We start from the raw sequence: 24,065 nt of genomic DNA, 5'->3' as shown, positions 1-24,065 counted from the left end.
GTGTTCAACAGCAGCTTCAGATAATCTGAGTCTGGGCCTGGCTACTGGGGGGCCCCTCCCTCACACACACACATACATATACAGGACACACACACACACACACACACACACACACATCTGGATATAATGTGGGAACGGGACACCGAGGTCAGCGGGGTAGGGGAGGGTACGGGGGAGTGTAAGGAGATCTAGGTCTTTAAAAAATACCAATGGACCAATGAGGAGGGGCGAGTGGGGGGTCGGGGGTCATTGCTAAGAGCTCTCTGACTTTGGTTTCCCCTCTCTGAACCGCTACTACACCACCAAGCCACAGAGCGAGAGGTACAGAGGCAGCTGGGAAACGTGCGACCCCAGTGGAAAACACTGGTCGTTGGCAGCAGTAGCCCATGGAAGACAGAAGGTAGAAGACAGAATCTGGACTAGAGGAAGGTGGAAAACATAGAGAGTCGGGTTCCCAGACTCAGATTAAGCCTAGTGCGGTAGGTAGCAGCAGGGGCGGCAGGTAGCCTAGTGGTTAGAGCGTTGGGCCAGTAACTAAGGTTGCTGGATTGAATCCCCGAGCTGACGAGGTATCAATCTGTTGTTCTGCCCCTGAACAAGGCAGTTAACCCACTGTTCCCCGGTAGGCCATCATTGTAAATAAGAATTTGTTCTTAACTGACTTGCCTAGTTAAATTTTTTTTAATGTATTTAAATTAAATTAAAAATAGTGGAGCCTTTCAGCAAAGAGAGAGGATGGGGGGAGGCAAAGAGAGAGGATGGGGGGTGGGTGGAAGAAAGAAATGCCACTCAGGAAGCAGTGATGTTTCATTGCCTTGGCTGATGTAGCGGAGAGAGGCCAGGATAGTCAGTGGATAATGTGGTAGCTACCTCTGTCCAGCTTTACATTCAGCTCCACACGTGGCTATGGGGCAAGTTCATTAGCCCCTGGCAGTCATCATCCTCACCCCCATCCTCAGTGACCTCAAAGCCAGTCTGCCGCTGTCTCCCTTTTCCACAGCTCGCGCTCTCTCTCTCTCTCTCTCTCTGAATTTCAATTTAAGGGGCTTTATTGGCATGGGAAACATATGTTCAAATGTCATATTATGTCTATATACAGTGTTGTAACGATGTAGAAAAAGTTCAAAGTACAACCTAAGTTAACATAAATATGGATTCTCTCTCTCCCTCTCTCACTCCCACTCCCTCCTTCTCCCTTTCTCTGTCTCAATCTCTCTCCCTCATTCTGAGAATGCAGACACAGCTACTGACAGAAACAGAGAAATCAAATAACCATCCTAGACTATCTCTCCCTCCGTCTGGCTTTCCACATGAGTAGCTTTGTGAGATAGATGCTAACTAAGAGAGAACACAACCACAATAAACATTTCAGTCTTTTTTGTGGGGGGGGGGGGATACTATAATGTGCATGAAAGCACTTTATTACAGGACAAGTAAAAGCAGAACTACTGTTCTGTACTACTGGGACACACATGTACGTGGCACACACTCACACACAGAAACACATTTCTAGTGAAGTAGTGTGTTTAACAACAGCTGGGCCTGGCTACTGGGGGGGCCCCTCCCTCCTCCCTCACACGCCCACACACGCACCCACATGCAAGCACGAATGCACACACACACACACGCGCATTTACATACACACAACCCAATACGCACCCATACAAATAGGAACAGAAATATCCCCCTCCATCATGGCAAGGTTAGGTTTGCATCAGTGGCTAACGATCAGTTCCTCTGTGGTGAATGATTAGCTCTAGCCCAGAGACATTTCCAGCTTGTTTCCCTAAGTCATTCAGACATCTAACATCACCAGGCTTCAAAGAGCACAATAACTAGGCCTACATCCATCCTGTTCCACTCTCAAAGCCCACATTTACTCAGTGTCCTTATCTAGAAACTAGATCATCGTCATAGAATTCAAGTTAAGTGGAAAGCAGAAACATAACTTCTGTTCTGTTTTGTTTTCGAGTTATTCTACAAAGTTTCTCCCTGCAGGCAGTCCACTGAGTCCGAGGTGCTAAAGGAGCTCCTTAAACTTGACCCCCAAAAAACATCTGGGTCAGATGGTTTAGACCCTTTCTTCTTTAAGGTTGCTGCCCCCTATCATCGCCAAGCCTATCTCCAACTGTTTTAACCTGTCTCTCCTTTCTGGGGAGGTTCCCATTGCTTGGAAGGCAGCCACGGTCCATCCTTTATTTAAAGGGGGAGATCAAGCTGATCCTGTTATAGGCCTATTTCTATTTTGCCCTGTTTATCAAAAGTGTTGGAAAAACTTAGCAATAATCAACTGACTGGCTTTCTTGATGTCTGTAATATTCTCTCTGGTATGCAATCTGGTTTCGGCTCAAGTTATGGATGTGTCACTGCAACCTTAAAGGTCCTCAATGATGTCACCATTGCCCTTGATTCTAAGCAATGTTGTTGTGCTGCTATTTTTATTGACTTGGCCAAAGCTTTTGATATGGTAGACAATTCCATTCTTGTGGGCCGGCTAAGGAGTATTGGTGTCTCTGAGGGGTCTTTGACCTGGTTTGCTAATTACCTCTCTCAAAGAGTGCAGTGTATAAAGTCAGAAAATCTGCTCTCAGCCACTGTCTGTCACCAAGGGAGTACCCCAAGGCTCGATCCTATCCTCTTCTCAATGCACATCAACAACATAGATCAGGCAGTAGGAAGCTCTCTCATCCATTTAGATGCAGATGATACAGTCTTATACTCAGCTGGCCCCTCCCCGGATTTTGTGTTAAATGCTCTACAACAAAGCTTTTTTGTGTCCAACAAGCTTTCTCTGCCCTTAACCTTGTTCTGAACACCTCCAAATCAAAGGTCATGTGGTTTGGTAAGAAGAATGCCACTCTTACCACAGGTGTTATTACAGGTAGTCACCTCATACAAGTACTTGGGAGTATGGCTAGACGGTGCACTGTCCTTCTCTCAGCACATATCAAAGCTGCAGGCTAAAGTTACATCTAGACGTGGTTTCCTCTATCGTAATCGCTCCTCTTTCACCACAGCTGCCAAACTAACACTGATTCAGATGACCATCCTACCCATGCTAGATTACGGAGACATCATTTATAGACCGGCAGGTAAGGGTGCTCTCGAGCGGCTAGATGTTCTTTACCAATCGGCCATCAGATTTGCCACCAATGCTCCCTATAGGACACATCACTGCACTCTATACTCCTCTGTAAACTGGTAATCTCTGTATACCCATCGCAAGACCCACTGGTTGATGCTTATTTATAAAACCTTCTTAGGTCTCACTCCCCCCTATCTGAGATGTACTGCAGCCCTCATCCTCCACATACAACACCCGTTCTGCCAGTCACATTCTGTTAAAGGTCCCCAAAGCACACACATCCCTGGGTCGCTCCTCTTTTCAGTTCGCTGCAGCTAGCGACTGGAACGAGCTGCAACAAAACACACAAACTGGTCAGTTTTATCTCAATCTCTTAATTCAAAGACTCAATCATAGACACTCTTACTGACATTTGTGGCTGCTTTGTGTGATGTATTGTTGTCTCTACCTTCTTGCTCTTTGTGCTGTTGTCTGTGCCCAATAATGTTTGTACCATGTTTTGTGCTTCTACCATGTTGTGTTGCTACCATGTTGTTGTTGTGTTGTGTTGCTACCATGCTGTATTGCCATGTGTTGCTGCCTTGCTATGTTGTTGTCATAGGTATCTCTTTATGTAGTGTTGTCTCTCTTGTGGTGATGTGTGTTTTGTCCTATATTTATATTGTATTTATTTTTTATTTTTAATCCCAGGCCCCCGTCCCCGCAGGAGGCCTTTTGCTTTTTGGTAGGCCGTCATTGTAAATAAGAATTTGTTCTTAACTGACTTGCCTAGTTAAATAAAATTAAAATAAAATAAATGAAATACATTTGTCATCCACAAATATTAGGGATGACAAGCAGATCCTTTGTTTTGGGTAAACAATATATGTTTTGGCTCACGGGTGTGGAAATATATGCCCCTTTCTTTCCAATTAGGTATTTTCTTGACAATATTTCAGTCTAATTTATGGGACCCCTTTTGGCTCAAGAGCAACCCAGAGGCAAAAGTTCTGTATAGCCACTTAAAATGTGCTTCAATGAGTCTGCTGTGCTATTTGTATGTATGACTGTGACTGTTGGGTGTGGTCTTTGTGTGAGCCTGTCCAGCCTACGATGTTGTGCTAATCTCATCTAATAAGAACATTCACTAACCACCATGAAGCAGCCTCACTCACAGCAGGACCACATCTCCTGTTGTTCATTTCATGGACCAGTAAAAATAACATGCCAGCTAGTTGTCCCACTGTACATAAATCTCAGCTAAATGACGTGTTTGTTTACAAGTATAAGAGCTCTGTATCCGCCTGGGATTCAAAGGAATTCGAAGCACCACTTTCGTGGCAGAAAAACAGTAGTATGTATTTTTAAACCAGCGTTGTCATTAAAAATGTGGTCACCTCTCGAGATTTGAATGAGATATAGGCCAAAGCCATGGACAGAGGAGTCTCCTTTGAGAATCGTTGCCACAACCCCCACCCCACTTTGTTGCTCTTTAGAACACAGAGTTTGGATTAAGTTTGTAAGTGTCGTCATCTCTCCACCCCTTCACCCCTATCCCTCCACCTCTCTACCCCTTTACCCCTGCACTCCTCCCACCCTCCACCTCACCTCTCTTCAGGCCTTACGGTGGGTGTTTAGAGCTCGCTGGGGCTTAGCGACTCGCGGTGGCTCATCAAATATGAACAAGGTCGTGAGGAAGGCCACAGCCTCAGTCACACAGCAGAGACAGACACAGAGGCATGGCCAGTGGAAGGCACAGTGTTGAGGGGAATAGTGTTAGGGCACCAGTAGTGTTAGGTAGGGATGGGCACGGTTATTCGAATATCCGAACGGATGTTAGTGTTTCAATACTTGCGAAACCTACCACAGGTTTCACGCGTTTGTTGCTATCATTGGCAAATCAAAGTGGCACTGTCAGTGGCTCCATGTGTAACAACCAACGTGAGAGATCTCTAATCAATGCAAAACGGAGTTAAAATGACAGAATTAAGTTAGTTAAATGAGAAGGAGTAGGCTTCAATGAGCAACCATCAGGTAGGCTGTTGTTTATCTGAATGGAGCCGTCGTGGACAAGGATGGAAAGCGCAACAGAATAGCTTCAAGTCCCACTTATTATTGATTTAATGATTATCATTTGATCGACTGGTACATTTCACCAAAAGGTTTCCTTTGTTTATGGAAAAGTCACGTTCAAAAGCGAAAGGCCTAATTGAATCAATTTAATTTGATGACCTTTGTCATTTGAATAAAAAGGCAACAGAAGAAGGTAACTGATCAAAAGGCAAAATATGATTCTATTAGCGAGCGTTTTACCAGTCATTTTTACTGTATCATGTTGGTCTTATTCAACACACTGTCTGCTTATAATGTCATTATTCTATTGAGCAGTGGGTCTATAAAAAGGGGATCAATAATACCAGTGAGCTAGTCGCTAGTGACATCTGGGCTGGACAATGAGCTCGCCCCAGAGCGCGCGAGCGCACACACACACACACACACACACACACACACACACACACACACACACACACACACACACACACACACACACACACACACACACACACACACACACACACACACACACACACACACACACACACACACACACACACACACACACACACACACACGAGTCTCTTTCCAATCCCTGATTGCATCCACGTGGCTCAGGGCTACTTCTCCCTAATCTTATTTCTCTTCTTTAATCCCTTAGCAATCAGAGCAACAATGCCACCATTGGTTCAGCAGGCAAAAATCTATCAGATATATGTTATTTTGTTATAGCATACCACAACCGACGGGGATTCAAATAATTACTGTAAGTATTAATCAAAGTAGTGTTTTGAGAATGTATTTGTGATCTGCTGTGGGGGTAAGATATTGACTCACCAGGAGTGGGACAGATGCATCATCAACATGGTGTTGTCCAATCATTCTCTCTCGCTCTCTCGTGTGAGATGAATGGCCAATAATAGGCATGATGTGTTAATGGGAAAGGAAGCATTTATATGTGTAAAAAAATAATAATCGAACACTCACCAGGCAGTCTCGAAATCCCCCAATCAAATCTTCCATTGAAACTCCTCATTCAATCTCAGATTCAGCATTCCAAAATCAGTCTCACTACAACAGTCCCTGAAAAACAACAGTAACACTTTTTTTAATAATGCTTCTAATGTTCACAAATAATGACATTTTTATTTGTAATGCTTATTCATGAATGTGTGTTATCAAGTGTTACCAATACACCATATTAAATGTGCCCCCATCACAACAGCACAGCCTCTTCACTACCTAACCATGCAGTCTCAAATGTGCCATGTTAAATCCCTCGGCCACAGCCTCCCCCCAACCTCATTCCAACCCCTCTCCTCTAACCCCTAATCCCCCGATGTCTAAATCATTTTCTTCGGGTCTAATTTGGCCAGATATCTTGCTAGATAGCTTACTATCAAGTCCATGCTTACGTAGCATGGCATTTTATTGATCCAGCCATGGGGTTACAGGTGTGACCCAAATATGGGGATTACACACCCAGCTGTTACCCCTTGCTCAGAATGTGGAGAAAACACACGTGGTGTGTGTGTGTGTGTGTGTGTGTGTGTGGCCTGTGTGTGTTTTTGTGTGGAGTGATGATGAGAGGAGATACAGCAGTGCCTTAAAGGGACTGCAGTCAGTCTTTTGCCAAATACATTCCTTTTGATTATACTGAGGACATAAGCAATGAGTTTCCTATGGAGGGGCTCATTTATAATTTAATCCAGGAGCCACAGTCTTTCCGAGCTGGCAGAGAGAGACTGCCCTTTCACAGGAGGAGTCCCACTGTGCAGCTGAAATCAATGCCATGGCCACAAACTAACACAGCCCGGTACCACTTCCTGTCAGTCTGACGATAAACTAATTATGGGATTGTCTGTAGATAGCCATCAGGTAGAGATTCCATTATAGTAAATTCATTTCATAAAAACAAATAGCTGTTTTAGCTGTTTTACCCAAGCCAAGTAAGCCACAAAGAAATGAGTCAACACTGTGTGTATGGATAAAAGACTATAGGAAGTATTTTCTACTCTGGATACAGGTTATGCAACAACATTAGGTATCTTATATATCCTAGACTGTAGTAGAGGTGTGGTGTGTTAACCACATCAGACTAGCCCATAAAGGTGTCGCCATGCTAGACACAAATTGAGGAAACAAAAGACACACAACTGTGTGTCTTTTATCCGGACAAAGAGACTGGATACACAGGAAATTAAGATGCATAACCAGTATCTCCGAATAGGGTTCTATGGATTTTCCATAATGACATGATATAAGATATATTAAGACGTGTATGGTTCCTGTGTGTGTGTGTGTGTGTGTGTGTGTGTGTGTGTGTGTGTGTGTGTGTGTGTGTGTGTGTGTGTGGGTGTGTGGTGTGTGGTGTGTGGGTGTGTGTGTGTGTGTGTGTGTGTGTGTGTGTGTGTGTGTGTGTGTGTGTGGTGTGTGGGGTGTGTGGGTGTGTGTGTGTGTGTGTGTGTTGCAAAAAGCCCAACAGAGTAATCAGTAATGAAAACAGCAGAGGGAGTTACTGGTGCCATTCAGCTAGGGCCTGCTGCTGTGGAATGTGAGGCACCATTCACATGAGTTAAAAATGCATTGCAGCCACCACAAAGGCCTCCCTTGTCCTCATTGTTTCACATAGGCCGATAAAACACGTTCGGGTCAACAAAAAAATGAAATCACTAATTTGACTCCTACAGATAGAGAAAGGGAGGGGGAACTATGACAAAACGTCTTTGAAAGACATTTCATGGTACAGTGTGTAAAGTTTAAGTGTGATAAGCCAAGAGATGGAAAGTAAAGTTGTACAGAAAAACGAATGTTTCAATTTATTTATTTTATTCATCATTCATTTGGAGTCAAAAAATGCATGATGGTAAAAGGCAGGTAGCCTGGTGGTTAAAAGCATTGGGCCAGTAACTGAACGGTCGCTGGTTGGAATCTCTGAGCCAGCAAGGTGGAAATATTGGCCATTCCGCCCTTGAGCAAGGCAATTGACCCCAAACAACAACTGCTCCCTGGGTGCCGATGACTTGGATGTTTATTAAGGCAGCCCCCCGCATATCTCTGATTCAGAGGGGTTGGGTTAAACGCGGAAGACACATTTTGGTTGAATGCATTCAGTTGAGCAACTGACTAGGCATCCCCCTTTCCCAATCAAATAAAATCTCTGTTCGGTCATGTACTGTATGAGCCACTGTGTGAATTCATGAATATAAAACATTGCAACAGGCTTTTCCACCAGTGGCATTCTTTTGTGAAGCTCTGCATTTTTGGAGCTCCAACAGGGTCAGCTGTGGATCGTGGTATGTTGCTACAAAGTTGATCCTTAAATGGATTTGGCTTTCCAAGATGACGTAGCAGTCAGACGTCTTTGTCTTCGTCTTGTCGTGTCCCGTGTATATATATTTTTTATATTTCTCTTAACCTCAACTTCAACATACTCTCCCGCAATCCGCCTAACCCAATGTGGTATGGATCTGCTATTTTCTTTACTTTAGAACCGGAACCCCAAACAGAACCGAGCCAGCTAACTCGCTACTAGCTAGTAGTCAGCTAGCCACAGCTAGCGGTCATCAGCTAACCTTTAGCCCGGAAAACTCTTGCCAGTCTGCACAGCGCGATTCCAACCAGAGCATATCGGACGTATTTTTCTCCATATCTCTGGATTCCTATCGCAAGCTCTGAACCTTTTCACCTGGATCATCGCTGCTAGCTAGCTGCTATCCGAGTGGCCACTCCTGGCTAACGTCTCTGTCCTGAAGCAAGCACCAATTAGCCTGGAGCTAGCCTACGCTAGGCCCATCCCCCGGCTAGCTGAAGAGGTCCATCCTTGGGCTACAATACCTATTTTTCCAATTGGCTTTGACCCCTTTTACTGCCGATACGGAGCCCCGACAATCCATCATGACTGGACTACCGACGTAATCTGCCCAAGGGGGTTTTTCAACAGACTCCTCCGTCATGACATCCCCTGAATGCCCATCTGTTAGCCTGCTAGCCGCGGCCCGCTAGCTGTCTAGAGCATATCGGACTGTTAGCTGAAGAGGCCCATCGGCCAATTTCTTGGGCCAGTGAGTAGCGATTTAGACAGCTAGCGGGCCGGGGAAAGCAAGCTAGCAGAAGGGCCTTAGGGGGACGTCGCAACGGAATAAATCTGTTGTAGCCCCCTCGTGTGGTTACGTCGGCAGACCAGTCGTTATGGATCAGCAGGACTCTGTGTAGTAAAAGGGTCCAGGCCAATTGGCAAAATAGGTATAGTATGATCACTCGGCTACGCATGCCTCTCCCTAATGTCAATATGCCTTGTCCAATGCTGTTTTGGTTAGTGATTATTGCCTTATTTCACTGTAGAGCCTCTAGCCCTGCTCAATATGTCTTAGCTAACCCTTTAGATCCACCTCCCACACATGCGGTGACCTCACCTGTTTAAAATGATGTTTCTAGAGACAATATCTCTCTCATCGTCACTCAATGCATAGGTTAACCTCCACTGTATTCACATCCTATCATACCTTTGTCTGTACATTATGCCTTGAATCTATTCTACTGTGCCCAGAAACCTGCTCCTTTTACTCTCTGTTCCGAACGTACTAGACGACCAGTTCTTATAGCCTTTAGCCGCACCCTTATCCTACTCCTCCTCTGTTCCTCTGGTGATGTAGAGGTTAATCCAGGCCCTACAGTGCCTAGCTCCACTCCCATTCCCCAGGCGCTTTCATTTGTTGACTTCTGTAACCGTAAAAGCCTTGGTTTCATGCATGTTAACATTAGAAGCCTCCTCCCTAAGTTTGTTTTATTCACTGCTTTAGCACACTCTGCCAACCTGGATGTCCTAGCCGTGTCTGAATCCTGGCTTAGGAAGACCACCAAAAACCCTGAAATATCCATCCCTAACTATAACATTGTCCGACAAGATAGAACTGCCAAAGGGGGCGGAGTTGCAATCTACAGCAGAGATAGCCTGCAGAGTTCTGTCTTACTATCCAGGTCTGTGCCCAAACAATGACCTTCTACTTTTAAAAATCCACCTTTCCAGAAACAAGTCTTTCACCATTGCCGCTTCCTATAGACCACCTTCTGCCCCCAGCTGTGCCCTGGACACCATATGTGAATTGATTGCCCCACATCTATCTTCAGAGCTTGTGCTGTTAGGTGACCTAAACTGGGACATGCTTAACAACTCGGCCATCCTACAATCTAAGCTTGATGCCCTCAATCTCACACAAATGATCAATGAACCTACCAGGTACAACCCCAAATCCGTAAACACGGGCACCCTCATAGATATCATCCTAACCAACCTGCCCTCCAAATATACCTCTGCTGTCTTCAACCAGGATCTCAGCGATCACTGCCTCATTGCCTGCGTCTGTAATGGGTCTGCGGTCAAACAACCACCCCTCATCACTGTCAAATGCTCCCTAAAACACTTCAGTGAGCAGGCATTTCTAATCGACCTGGGAGGATATTGACCTCATTCCGTGAGTAGAGGATGCCTGGTTATTCTTTAAAAGTGCTTTCCTCACCATCTTAAATAAGCATGCCCCATTCAAAAAATGTAGAACCAGGAACAGATATAGCCCTTGGTTCACTCCAGACCTGACTGCCCGTGACCAGCACAAAAACATCCTGTGGCATACTGCATTAGCATCGAATAGCCCAAGCATTATGCAACTTATTCTGGGAAGTTAGGAACGAATATACACAGGCAGTTAGGAAAGCAAAGACTAGCCTTTTCAAACAGAAATTTGCATCCTGTAGCACAAACTCCAAAAAGTTCTGGAACACTGTAAAGTCCATGGAGAATAACAGCACCTCCTCCCAGCTGCCCACTGCACTGAGGCTAGGAAATACTGTCACCACCGATAAATCCACGATAATTGAGAATTTCAATAAGCATTTTTCTATGGCTGGCCATGCTTTCCACCTGGCTACCCCAACCCCGATCAACAGCCCTGCACCTCCCACAGCAACTTGCCCATGCCTCCCCCATTTCTCCTTCACCCAAATCCAGATAGCTGATGTTCTGAAAGAGCAGCAAAATCTGGACCCCTACAAATTAGCCGGGCTAGACAATCTGGACCCTCTCTTCCTAAAATGATCTGCCGAAATTGTTGCAACCCCTATTACTAGCATGTTCAACCTCTCTTTCGTATCATCTGAGATCCCCAAAGATTGGAAAGCTGCCACAGTCATCCATCTCTTCAAAGGGGGAGACACTCTAGACCCAAACTGCTACAGACCAATATCTATCCTACCATGCCTTTCTAAGGTCTTTGAAAGCCAAGTTAACAAACAGATCACCATTTCAAATCCCACCGTACCTTCTCTGCTATGCAATCTGGTTTCCAAGCTGGTCATGGGTGCACCTCAGCCACGCTCAAGGTCCTAAACGATATCATAACCGCCATCAATAAGAGACAATACTGTGCAGCTGTATTCATCAACCTGGCCAAGGCTTTCGACTCAGTCAACACTCTTCGACACCACATTCTTATCGGCAGACTCAACAGCCTTGGTTTCCAAATGACTGCCTCGCCTGGTTCACCAACTACTTCTCAGACAGAGTTCAGTGTGTCAAATCGGAGGGCCTGTTATCCGGACCTCTGGCAGTCTCTATGGGGGTGCCACATGGTTTAATTCTCGGGCCGACTCTTTTCTCTGTATACATCAATGATGTCGCTCCTGCTGCTGGTGATTCTCTGATCCACCTCTATGCAGACGACACCATTCTGTATACTTCTGGACCTTCTTTGGACACTGTGTTAACTAACCTCCAGATGAGTTTCAATGCTATACAACTCTCCTTACGTGGCCTCCAACACTCTTCATTTACAAAATAGCCTCCAACACTCTACTCAGCAAATTGGATGCAGTCTATCACAGTGCCATCCGTTTTGTCACCAAAGCCCCATATACTACCCACCACTGCGACCTGTGTGCTCTCGTTGGCTGGCCCTCGCTTCATAGTCGTCACCAAACCCACTGGCTCCAGGTCAAGCATAAGTCTTTGCTAGGTAAAGCCCCGCCTTATCTCAGCTCACTGGTCACCATAGCAGCACCCACCCGTAGCACGCGCTCCAACAGTATATTTCACTCGTTACCCCCAAAGACAATTCCTCCTTTGGCCGCCTTTCCTTCCAGTTCTCTGCTGCCAATGACTGGAACGAACTCCAAAAATCACTGAAGTTGGAGACTCATAGCTCCCTCACTAACTTTAAGCACCAGCTGTCAGAGCAGCTCACAGATCACTGCATCTGTACATAGCCCATCTGTAAATAGCCCATCCAACTACCTCATCCCCATACTGTTATATATTTTATTTATTTTGCTCCTTTGTACCCCAGTATCTCTACTTGCACACTCATCTTCTGCACATCTATCACTCCAGTGTTTAATTGCTATATGGTAACTATTTCACCACTATAGCCTATAGCCTTACCTCTTTTATCCTACCTCATTTGCACACACTGTCTATAGACTTTTTTCTATTGTATTATTGACTGTATGTTTGTTTATTCCATGTGTAACTCTGTGTTGTTGTTTGTGTCACACTGCTTTGCTTTATCTTGGCCAGGTCGCAGTTTTAAATGAGAACTTGTTCTCAACTAGCCTACGTGGTTAAATAAAGGTGAAATAAAAAAACTAATTAAAGCGCAAATCAGATGGGATGGCATATCGCTGCAGAATGCTGTGGTAGCCATGCTGGTTAAGTGTGCCTTGAATTCTAAATAAATCACAGACAGTGTCACCAGCAAACCACCATCACCATCACGTGTTATTTCATAGTTTTGATGTTTTCACTAATATTCTACAATGTAGAAAATAGTAAAAATGAAGAAAAACCCTTGAATGAGTAGGTGTGTCCAAACTTCTGACTGGTACTGTACTTTAGCTTTAGACTATTAAGATAATAATATTTCAATACATGTCAGACTTTAATTCAACTGAAACAACAACAATAACATCCCCTACTCTTGTAAAATTGTAAACTTACAGAAAGACTAGTAAATGTGCCTGTCAAGTGTCATTCTCACAAAGCCATACAAATCTATCGCATTGAGTCACAAGCTCGATTTCCATTCAATTGGCGACAGATTTTCATGTGAATATTCTAAATTCCACATAAAGAACACCATTGACGTGTTTCTACCAAACGGACTTGTTGCAGAAAATAGTCAGTCAATGATGACATAGTGCACACAAAATTTACTTTTTCACTTACGTTTTCATGTACCGAAAACAAATTGAAAGTTCAATGTGTTTCCATTGCATTTTCAACTCTACTGAGAGTTTTGTCACAAAAGCTGTTGAGTTAAATAGCAAATGTGCCTACTGTGGTCTTGGCACATGCACTTTAGCAGACAGCTCGCAGATACAATGTGGGTGGTTTGTGCGGGTAGGCTAGTCTACATGTTGAGATTATTATGGATAAGAGCGAGAATATTTGTATTTGTCAAATGGCAGTCAAGCCTCAATCATCATGTCACCAGAATAAGACCCTCGATATTTATAGGAAAGCATCAAAATCACTGTGCACTTTCACCACCCTGTGAAGTGCATAATAACTTATTTAATCTGTAGCCTAATAAACTGCATGGTTTCTCAAATCATAGTGGGAGGACCAGACACCATATCATCACGTGACTTCAAGTTTACATCGAATATGATGGTTATCATATCAAAATTTCTCATAAAGGCTTTTCCACCACCAATTTCAAACGAAAAATGATCTGTCGACATTTAGGAAATCACAGCTGTCAATATTTTTTTTTTCATATGGTATGACTTTACTTGCATAACAACTGTGGATGGAAGCGTGGTTAGTAGCTAGGTTTCCATCCAATTCGCTACAGTTTATATTCTAAAATCTAAATATATATATATATATATATATATATATATATATATATATATATATATATATATATATATATATATATGTATAGATATATATATATATACACTGCTCAAAAAAATAAAGGGAACACTTAAACAACACATCCTAGATCTGAATGAAAGAAATAATCTTATTAAATACTTTTTTCTTTACATAGTTGAATGTGCTGACAACAAAATCACACAAAAATAATCAATGGAAATCCAATTTATCAACCCATGGAGGTCTGGATTTGGAGTCACACTCAAAATTAAAGTGGAAAACCACACTACAGGCTGATCCAACTTTGATGTAATGTCCTTAAAACAAGTCAAAATGAGGATCAGTAGTGTGTGTGGCGTCCACGTGCCTGTATAACCTCCCTACAACGCCTGGGCATGCTCCTGATGAGGTGGCGGATGGTCTCCTGAGCGATCTCCTCCCAGACCTGGACTAAAGCATCCGCCAACTCCTGGACAGTCTGTGGTGCAACGTGGCGTTGGTGGATGGAGCGAGACATGATGTCCCAGATGTGCTCAATTGGATTCAGGTCTGGGGAACGGGCGGGTCAGTCCATAGCATCAATGCCTTCCTCTTGCAGGAACTGCTGACACACTCCAGCCACATGAGGTCTAGCATTGTCTTGCATTAGGAGGAACCCAGGGCCAACCGCACCAGCATATGGTCTCACAAGGGGTCTGAGGATCTCATCTCGGTACCTAATGGCAGTCAGGCTACCTCTGGCGAGCACATGGAGGGCTGTGTGGCCCCCCAAAGAAATGTCACCCCTCACCATGACTGACCCACCGCCAAACCGGACATGCTGGAGGATGTTGCAGGCAGCAGAAAGTTCTCCATGGCGTCTCCAGACTCTGTCACGTCTGTCACGTGCTCAGTGTGAACCTGCTTTCATCTGTGAAGAGCACAGGGCGCCAGTGGCGAATTTGCCAATCTTGGTGTTCTCTGGCAAATGCCAAACGTCCTGCACGTGTTGGGCTGTAAGCACAACCCCCACCTGTGGACGTCGGGCCCTCATACCACCCTCATGGAGTCTGTTTCTGACCATTTGAGCAGACACATGCACATTTGTGGCCTGCTGGAGGTCATTTTGCAGGGCTCTGGCAGTGCTCCTCCTGCTCCTCCTTGCACAAAGGTGGAGGTAGCGGTCCTGCTGCTGGGTTGTTGCCCTCCTACGGCCTCCTCCACGTCTCCTGATGTACTGGCCTGTCTCCTGGTAGCGCCTCCATGCTCTGGACACTACGCTGACAGACACAGCAAACCTTCTTGCCACAGCTCGCATTGATGTGCCATCCTGGATGAGCTGCACTACCTGAGCCACTTGTGTGGGTTGTAGACTCTGTCTCATGCTACCACTAGAGTGAAAGCACCGCCAGCATTCAAAAGTGACCAAAACATCAGCCAGGAAGCATAAGAACTGAGAAGTGGTCTGTGGTCACCACCTGCTGAACCACTCCTTTATTGGGGGTGTCTTGCTTATTGCCTATAATTTCCACCTGTTGTTTATTCCATTTGCACAACAGCATGTGAAATTTATTGTCAATCAGTGTTGCTTCCTAAGTGGACAGTTTGATTTCACAGAAGTGTGATTGACTTGGAGTTACATTGTGTTGTTTAAGTGTTCCCTTTATTTTTTTGAGCAGTATATATATCACCTGACATGTCTGTGTCCAACGAAATAAGGGGCTGAAGTGGGTGTGGCCTTTTGTCTGGGGGTGGAGCAGTCCTTTCAGGAAGCAAAGCCGCATGGGACACAGAGCCACCAATTGGTAAGATAAAATCACTTTTTAACATGTTTAAATTGAAATAACTTTATATAAAAAATATACTGCTCAAGAAAATGAAGGGAACACTTAAACAACACATCCTAGATCTGAATGAAAGAAATAATCTTAATAAATTATTTTTTCTATACATAGTTGAATGTGCTGACAACAAAATCACACAAAAGTAATCAGTGGAAATCCAATTTATCAACCCATGGAGGTCTGGATTTGGAGTCACACTCAAAATTAAAGTGGAAAACCACACTACAGGCTGATCCAACTTTGATGTAATGTCCTTAAAACAAGTCAAAATGAGGCTCAGTAGTGTGTGTGGCCTCCACGTGCGTGTATGACCTCCCTACAACGCCTGGGCATGCTCCTGATGAGGTGGCGGATGGTCTCCTGAGGGATCTCCTCCCAGACCTGGACTAAAGCATCCGCCAACTCCTGGACAGTCTGTGGTGCAACGTGGCGTTGGTGGATGGAGCGAGACATGATGTCCCAGATGTGCTCAATTGGATTCAGGTCTGGGGAACGGGCGGGCCAGTCCATAGCATCAATACCTTCCTCTTGCAGGAACTGCTGACACACTCCAGCCACATGAGGTCTAGCATTGTCTTGCATTAGGAGGAACCCAGGGCCAACCGCACCAGCATATGGTCTCACAAGGGGTCTGAGGATCTCATCTCGGTACCTAATGGCAGTCAGGCTACCTCTGGCGAGCACATGGAGGGCTGTGCGGCCCCCCAAAGAAATGCCACCCCACACCATGACTGACCCACCGCCAAACCGGTCATGCTGGAGGATGTTGCAGGCAGCAGAACGTTCTCCACGGCGTCTCCAGACTCTGTCACGTCTGTCACGTGCTCAGTGTGAACCTGCTTTCATCTGTGAAGAGCACAGGGCACCAGTGGCGAATTTGCCAATCTTGGTGTTCTCTGGCAAATGCCAAACGTCCTGCACGGTGTTGGGCTGTAAGCACAACCCCCACCTGTGGACGTCGGGCCCTCATACCACCCTCATGGAGTCTGTTTCTGACCGTTTGAGCAGACACATGCACATTTGTGGCCTGCTGGAGGTTATTTTGCAGGGCTCTGGCAGTGCTTCTCCTGCTCCTCCTTGCACAAAGGCGGAGGTAGCGGTCCTGCTGCTGGGTTGTTGCCCTCCTACGGCCTCCTCCATGTCCCCTGATGTACTGGCCTGTCTCCTGGTAGCGCCTCCATGCTCTGGACACTACGCTTGACAGACACAGCAAACCTTCTTGCCACAGCTCGCATTGATGTGCCATCCTGGATGAGCTGCACTACCTGAGCCACTTGTGTGGGTTGTAGACTCCGTCTCATGCTACCACTTGAGTGAAAGCACCGCCAGCATTCAAAAGTGACCAAAACATTAGCCAGGAAGCATAGGAACTGAGAAGTGGTCTGTGGTCCCCACCTGCAGAACCACTCCTTTATTGGGGGTGTCTTGCTAATTGCCTATAATTTCCACCTGTTGTCTATTCCATTTGCACAACAGCATGTGAAATGTATTGTCAATCAGTGTTGCTTCCTAAGTGGACAGTTTGATTTCACAGAAGTGTGATTGACTTGGAGTTACATTGTGTTGTTTAAGTGTTCCCTTTATTTTTTTGAGCAGTGTATATATACATGTGCATGAGTATGTAAAGGAGTATATTTGATTGTTTAAAGACTTATTTCGTTTTTATTTATATACTAAAACTGTGTTTTTTGGTTCGTTGCCTCAGGGCAACATTGTGCAGTTAGACCACTTTTGTTTAGGCAATATCATGCTAAAGTGTGGAGATGTGCTTGAATGCATAATTATGACCATAGTCAATGTATTTACTTTACTATCTACTGATACTTACAGGAAATGGACACAAGAACATTTTATAGGCGGAAGGAACATGATCAAGCAGTTAGGGTCATTCCCTCTGACAGTGAGGACAGTGAGCTTGAGGAGAGTCAGGAAGAGTGGATCCCCGAATCAGGTTTGAGAGACAGTTAGGAGGTCAGGGGTCAGTTAGGGGTCAGTCAGCAAAGTAACGTGTGTGTGTGTGTGTGTGTGTGTGTGTGTGTGTGTGTGTGTGTGTGTGTGTGTGTGTGTGTGTGTGTGTGTGTGTGTGTGTGTGTGTGTGTGCCAGTGGATGAAGATGGGTATATGTCTGTTGACAATGAGACTGAGACTGAGGATGAAGATGTAGCAGAGGTTGATCTTCCACGCCTACCCTGGTGCAGAACACCCCATAACGCATACTTCAATGCTTACTCAGAATGGCAGGAACTGCTTTCAAGATCTGATGATATATGTACTTCAAGCAGTTTTTCTCTGAAGACATTCTGGAAGTTATTGTAGGGCAGTCAAATCTATATGTGATATAATGTAACGCAAACAAGCCCCTTAACCTCACAACAAAATAATTGGAGCAGTTCCTGGGTATTGTGGTGTACATGTCATTGTTTGGTTTACCAGGCACCCGCATGTTTTGGAACAAAGCCTGCCCAGTGTCCCAAGTAGCTGGCACCATGATACTGAATAGATAGGAGGCCATCAAAAAATCCCTGCAATTCAGTAACAATGAAGAGAGACAGGAGGAAAATGATGATCCACTCCACAAGAACCGACCACTGGTCACTCATCTAACCTCAAAACTGACGTCAATCCCAATGGGTGAGAAGCTGGCTGTTGATGAGCAGATGGTCCCATTCAAGGGAAGAAATAGATTGAAGCTACAAGATACTCATCTTGGCTGGCTCTGATGGTGTCCCACACAACTTAGAAATCTAAGGGAGAGTTGCACAACCTCGAGCTAGCAGATGTGGGAGCAAGTGGCAACATTGTCCACTGCCTGGCCCAGCCTATACCCAAGCAAGAGAACTACAAGCTCTTCTTCGACAACTGGTTTACGAGTGTCCCTCGTGCTCACACTGGCTCAGCAGGGAATTCACTGCACTGGTACTGTTCATGGCAACAGACTACCAGGCATTGACTTGATGTGCGATGCTGAGCTGAAGAGAGCAGGACGTGGATCTTTTGAACAGAAGATGGCCATGGTTGGAGAAACCACCTTGCACATTGTGAAGTGGTACGATAACCGCTCAGTGACCCTTCTGAGTGATTACACTGGAGCCCACCCAGTCACCGAGGTTGACAGGTGGGATCGCAAGCGAAAGATGATCACCAAAGTCCCCTGCCCTGCTGTGGTGAAAGAATACAACAAGAATATGGGTGGGGTGGATCTGCTTGACTCAGTGATTGCACTGTATCGGAACAAAATCAGATAAAAGAAGTGGTACCCCCGGCTGGTGTTCCACTTCCTGGATATGATCATCGTGACCACCTGGCTGCTCTACCGAAGAGATTGTGAAGGCACTGGCATGAGAAAGAAGGAACAAATTAAGCTGCATACCTTCAAGCCATACATCGCTGAAGGCCTATGCAAAAGTGGAAAGAGTCGGGAGCAAGAAAGGTCGTCGAGGTTCCACAATTGCTGGTGAGTATGGGGAGAAGAGGAGAAAAGGACCTGCTGCTCCAATTCCAGTCCCTGATGTGTGCCTGGATGCCACAGCCTACTGGATGATTATAGCTGAAAAGAAGGGGGGATGCAAGGTACCAGGGTGCACATGTACACCAAAAGCCAAGTGGCGGAAATGAGATGTCCACCTCTGTTTCACATCCACCAGCAACTGCTTCCTGAGGTTCCACACAGAATAGGAAATCAAAGTGTGCTTTGTCAAAAAGAGTAACACTGATTCAAACAATAACCCACGCATCACAGACACACTGAAACACACGCACACACTCGCACATATACCCGCACACACAGGCTAACCCCTCCACACATCACAAACACACAGTCATTTGGATGTTGGTTTATATGTTCATATGAAATGTGAGAATCATTTATACATGAGGTGTTAGTTGTAATTAGTAGTAGTTTGTTCATTTGATTGTTTGATGTTTTGACTTTAAAGCTTCTAATTGTGATTGGTTGGAACCATTTGTGGATTTATGTTTGTCAAAATAAAACTTTTTCTAATGCATATATTGCTTGTTTTCCTTATTCCACTTATATGTATTATAGAAAACCTTGGTGTTTCAGTACCCTCGTAGCACATTGTTCCCCCCCCCCCCCCAAAAAAAAATAAATTAATAAAAATCATGCCATAGAAGGTTAAATTCCCATGTACCTAATAAAAAATGCAAATGAAAAGGGTTTCCATCGCATTTTCAACTCTACTAATGGTTTTGTCACAAAAGAAAAATGTGTTGCTTTATTTAGCTAATGTGTCCACTCCGGTATTAGCACGTGCACATGCACATGCGCTCTAGCCAACAGATTGCGTATACAGTGCAGGTATAGCCTACATGATGAGATTATTACGGACAAAAGAGCGAGATTATGTTTATTTGTTAAACTGCAGCCAAGCATTGATCATCATGTCACCGGAATAAGACGCTCAATATTTATTGAAAAGGTGGATGTTGTTGTTGTTGTTGGATGTTGCTTGCCACCTTGCACTTTCACCAACCTGTTATTTCATCTGTATCTTACTAAACTGCATGCTTTCCCGAGTCGTAGTGGGAGGACTAAATAACATCTCATTTCGTGACTCCAAATTGACTTCGATATAAAGGTTATTATATCAATATTTGCGCACAAAAGCGTTTTACGCACAAACATTTTTACCAACACAAAAAGATCCCACCTTGCCTAGAGTATTTGTTTAGTTGACATTTGGAAAGTTTACCAACAAATATGATGTTTCCATCAGGCCTGTCATGAAATTTTTTTATGCGACATGTAATTTACTCTGATAAAAAGGTTGGATGGATACCTTTTTACTGTAATGAATTTGAAGATAATATGTAGTCCTATTACGTCAGGTGGCGCTCCAGTGGATGATCATTTCATTTCATTGGCTACTCAATTCTGAAGGAGAATGCAATTAGGCTACGTCATGTGTTACAATCATGTCCAAATGTCACGGAAGAGATTGTGGATCTCAAAAAACTGTTTTCATCAGCGGACTTTTGAAAGGTGAATACAATTGTCCTATACGTCTGAAACCTGACTCCGCCAGAGATGACAACTGCATCCTGTAAAACAGGTGTGCAAGGCTAAGGCAACTGTCCCCAATGCTGACCACTGCACTGTTATTAGCCTGCTAAAGTCTGCTTTGTATCAAACATGTCAAGTTATTTTCCATCTTTCAAGTTTTGTCTTGTTGTAGGACTACATCATAACTTTTTTCAGCATGCAGGGTCATTCAAAACACTTAATGATTGTACACTACATTGTTGCCGAAATGTAGCCAGACAAGTACACTGCTATACTGATACATTGTTGCAATGTCCTCGAAACAAAACAGCCATGTTTTGATGTTATGACATTCTTCAAATCAGGGCACAAGCAAATAAAACTAAATAGTAGCCTAATTTAATGACCACTCCCATTCCTCATCAAGTAACACTGTATTCACAGGGGCAAGGAAATTAATGCTTTGAGTCTTTAGCCAGTCGAAGAAGTCTGTCTGAGGCTATAATACCATTCAGACCTGCAACCAGGAACAATAATATGTATTTAGCGACTTCCTTCCCAGTAAGACAGTGGACAACCGTTTTCCCTTAGGAGAGGTATGGTTATGCAATATGAGGGAATTACTCCAGATAGGCCTAGCCTAGACTACTTGGGGCACTATTTCGAGAGTGCCGGTTCCGCTATCATATTTTTTATTCTATGAATTATTAGTTCCATTGCATGAAACGTTTCTCGCGTACTTTCCTCGCGCTGCTCTCTTGTTGCCGTAGGACTGTACAGGTTCCATGCTCTCTCTCTCTCTCTCTCTCTCCTCTCCCTGTCTGTCTGTCTGTCTGCCCCTGTCTGTCACCCGCTCTCTCTCTCTCTCTCTCTCTCTCTGTCTGTCTGTCTCCCTGTCTGTCACCCGCTCTCTCTCTCTCTCTCTCTCTCTCTCTCTCTCTCTCTCTCGTGTCACTTGCGCTAAGAATGTAGAGCACCCGCGGGTGACGTCCCTGCAACTAGAACCGAGGACAGGCTGCTCGATTGAAAAAAGGGAAACAGAAAAGTTGAATCAAAATTATGCATTGCATACTAACCCACAGCTGGCTTAAATTGTTGAGGCCTTCATGTTTCATTGTTAGCCTATACGGCAATAGATTTGGGTACTGTGCCTATAGCCTTTACCGAATTCTGCCAGTAAATAAAACCAGTCAAATATGTAAATCCATGTTTAAAAAAAAAAAATATATATATATATATATATATATATATATATATATATATATACAAAAAAAACATTTAACATGGATTTACATATTTGACTGGTTTTATTTACTGGCAGAATTCGGTAAAGGCTATAGGCACAGTAGGTTTGAATAGGTTTGAATAGGCTACGCGTAGCCTAATTGCCGGAAATATGTGCGCAGACTTGTGATATGCTCCCTTGCGCTACGTGGACACTAGTTTGTGATTGTTAAGGCACAGCCCTCCTGCTTTTCTTCCTTCCACAATGTCACACACATCTCCATGTATAGGAGATTTAGGCTTCCCCATGTAGAGCATAGGACATACGTCCACAATGGTTTATTGAAGTTTATAAAGGACAATAAAACATGAATACCATGTGGTTCAAAAGTTGTGCTGATTCCGACACCCCCACCCAGCCCGCATCTTTCGACTCCCCACCCCCGCCACATGTTAATGAGCTCCAACTAATTTTGATGGTAGGCTATTTAAGTTGTTGGGGACTTTTGGGTACGATCTCAAAATCAGCTCTTATGAACGCATGACATTTGTGCCATGTTCTTCTAACTAAATGACAGCTATGGCATGTCTATTAGGCCTAAATGTAGGACATTTGACTTCCTAATATGGATGTGCTTTCCTCTGTCTCTGCCTGTTTTAAGGAACAAACATCAAAGTATATTAAATAGCCATTTAATAATTGACTATGATTATAAAACAACAATAATGAATCTAGTCAACCAAGCTCTTCCAATATCGTTCCTCCAAACGGATTAATCCCTTGGGTTTTGATGTTGCATGATAACAGAGCAACCTTTTCAACTTCACATTTTCAAGAATATGACAAAGCAAAGGTAGCCTGTATTAGGGCAGCTCTATCAAACCCATACGATATAACCACGTACTAATGTCGTTATTGATACAGACTATTGATAATGGAACGTTTATTGTGTTTGTTGTGTTTGTTTGTTTGATATAGTCTCGAGTAGGTTAATAGGTTCGTATTTGCTCATATTCCTACTCAAACTCCTCGACTCGGCTGCCATTCAAAACCCTCAGCAAACACACGGAAGCGAAACATCAATGTAATCTAATATAGTTACGTACCTGTGTGCAAGTGTGTGATCAAAAAAAATATCCTGGAAGCACTCCCAAAGAATAGGCGAAAGCAAAGGTGAAAGCATGCGCTGTATGTTGAAGTGCATATGATTGAGTGAGTCGAAACCACTGTGACATCGGGATAGTCATCGGTCTCCAAGCATTCAATGCACTATGAGCTTGATTCCTCTCGAGCAATGACGATAAGCAAAGCCTCAAATTGCTTCTTTAACTCCTAAGTATAGCCTATTTCCTGGACTGTGTTACATTATGAGCAAAACCAAGACGTTTGCGCCTCGATCGTTTCACAGAATCACCTTTCAGTGCTGTGGATGGTCTCTCCCGCATTAAATGAACTATTTACTATTGTCTCCATCAGCACAAAGTTCTTGATACTATACTAAATCAAGTCTTCGGTTGACATACACGACGACATGACATGTCGTCCTAACACTTGTATATTCGCCAAAATATTGAGTATCAATGTGTTACCATTTGGATTCAATTCAGACAGGTTCTCAAACCTGCTTACGGACGTCATAGACAACAGCCGTTTGGAATGCATGCGGTTACAGACAGATGAATCAGATAAATCCAAAACAAATAGCCTAGTTGAACTACCCTAACTTCTAATTGGCTTAGGTAATTATAAGTAATATACTGTAGCGACCCACGCTATATGAGCCAAGTTACAATTCCCATCGAGTTAACATATTGGTACGATGCGTAGGTTGTATGCCTTTCACAGAGGCCCGGGTTCGCTTCCCACGCCCCTCGTTAGCTATATCGGTGTCAGAAGTGGGATGGGGGCCGTGGGGCCATCGGATTGCATCGTGAGACTTAAGTTAGTCGAAGCATGGGGACGTACCTTCCTCCTCGGATGGGGCAGTGTAGCCCTCGTTATATGAGCCACATTACAATTCC

At 44.2% G+C, this 24,065-nt stretch overlaps 1 protein-coding gene across 1 annotated transcript in view; it reads right to left on the bottom strand.

Moving 5' to 3' along the window:
- The window catches only part of LOC106605073 (zinc finger protein 516), a 68,540-nt gene extending 44,666 nt beyond the window's left edge, over nt 1-23,874 (bottom strand). Inside the window, exons 1-2 of the mRNA XM_014200347.3 lie at nt 23,151-23,874; nt 6,107-6,202 (exon numbers count right to left, since the gene is read on the bottom strand). The gene's annotated coding sequence lies outside the window, so the exon portion shown is untranslated. The remainder of the gene's footprint in view (nt 1-6,106; nt 6,203-23,150) is intronic.
- Between the last annotated feature and the right edge of the window lie 191 nt (nt 23,875-24,065).

The sequence above is a fragment of the Salmo salar genome, chromosome 05 (genome assembly GCF_965601325.2).
Source record: "Salmo salar chromosome 05, fSalSal1, whole genome shotgun sequence".
Lineage (NCBI taxonomy): Eukaryota > Metazoa > Chordata > Actinopteri > Salmoniformes > Salmonidae > Salmo > Salmo salar.
Note: the sequence above shows the minus strand (reverse complement) of the source record. Positions and strands in the feature narration are given on the sequence as shown.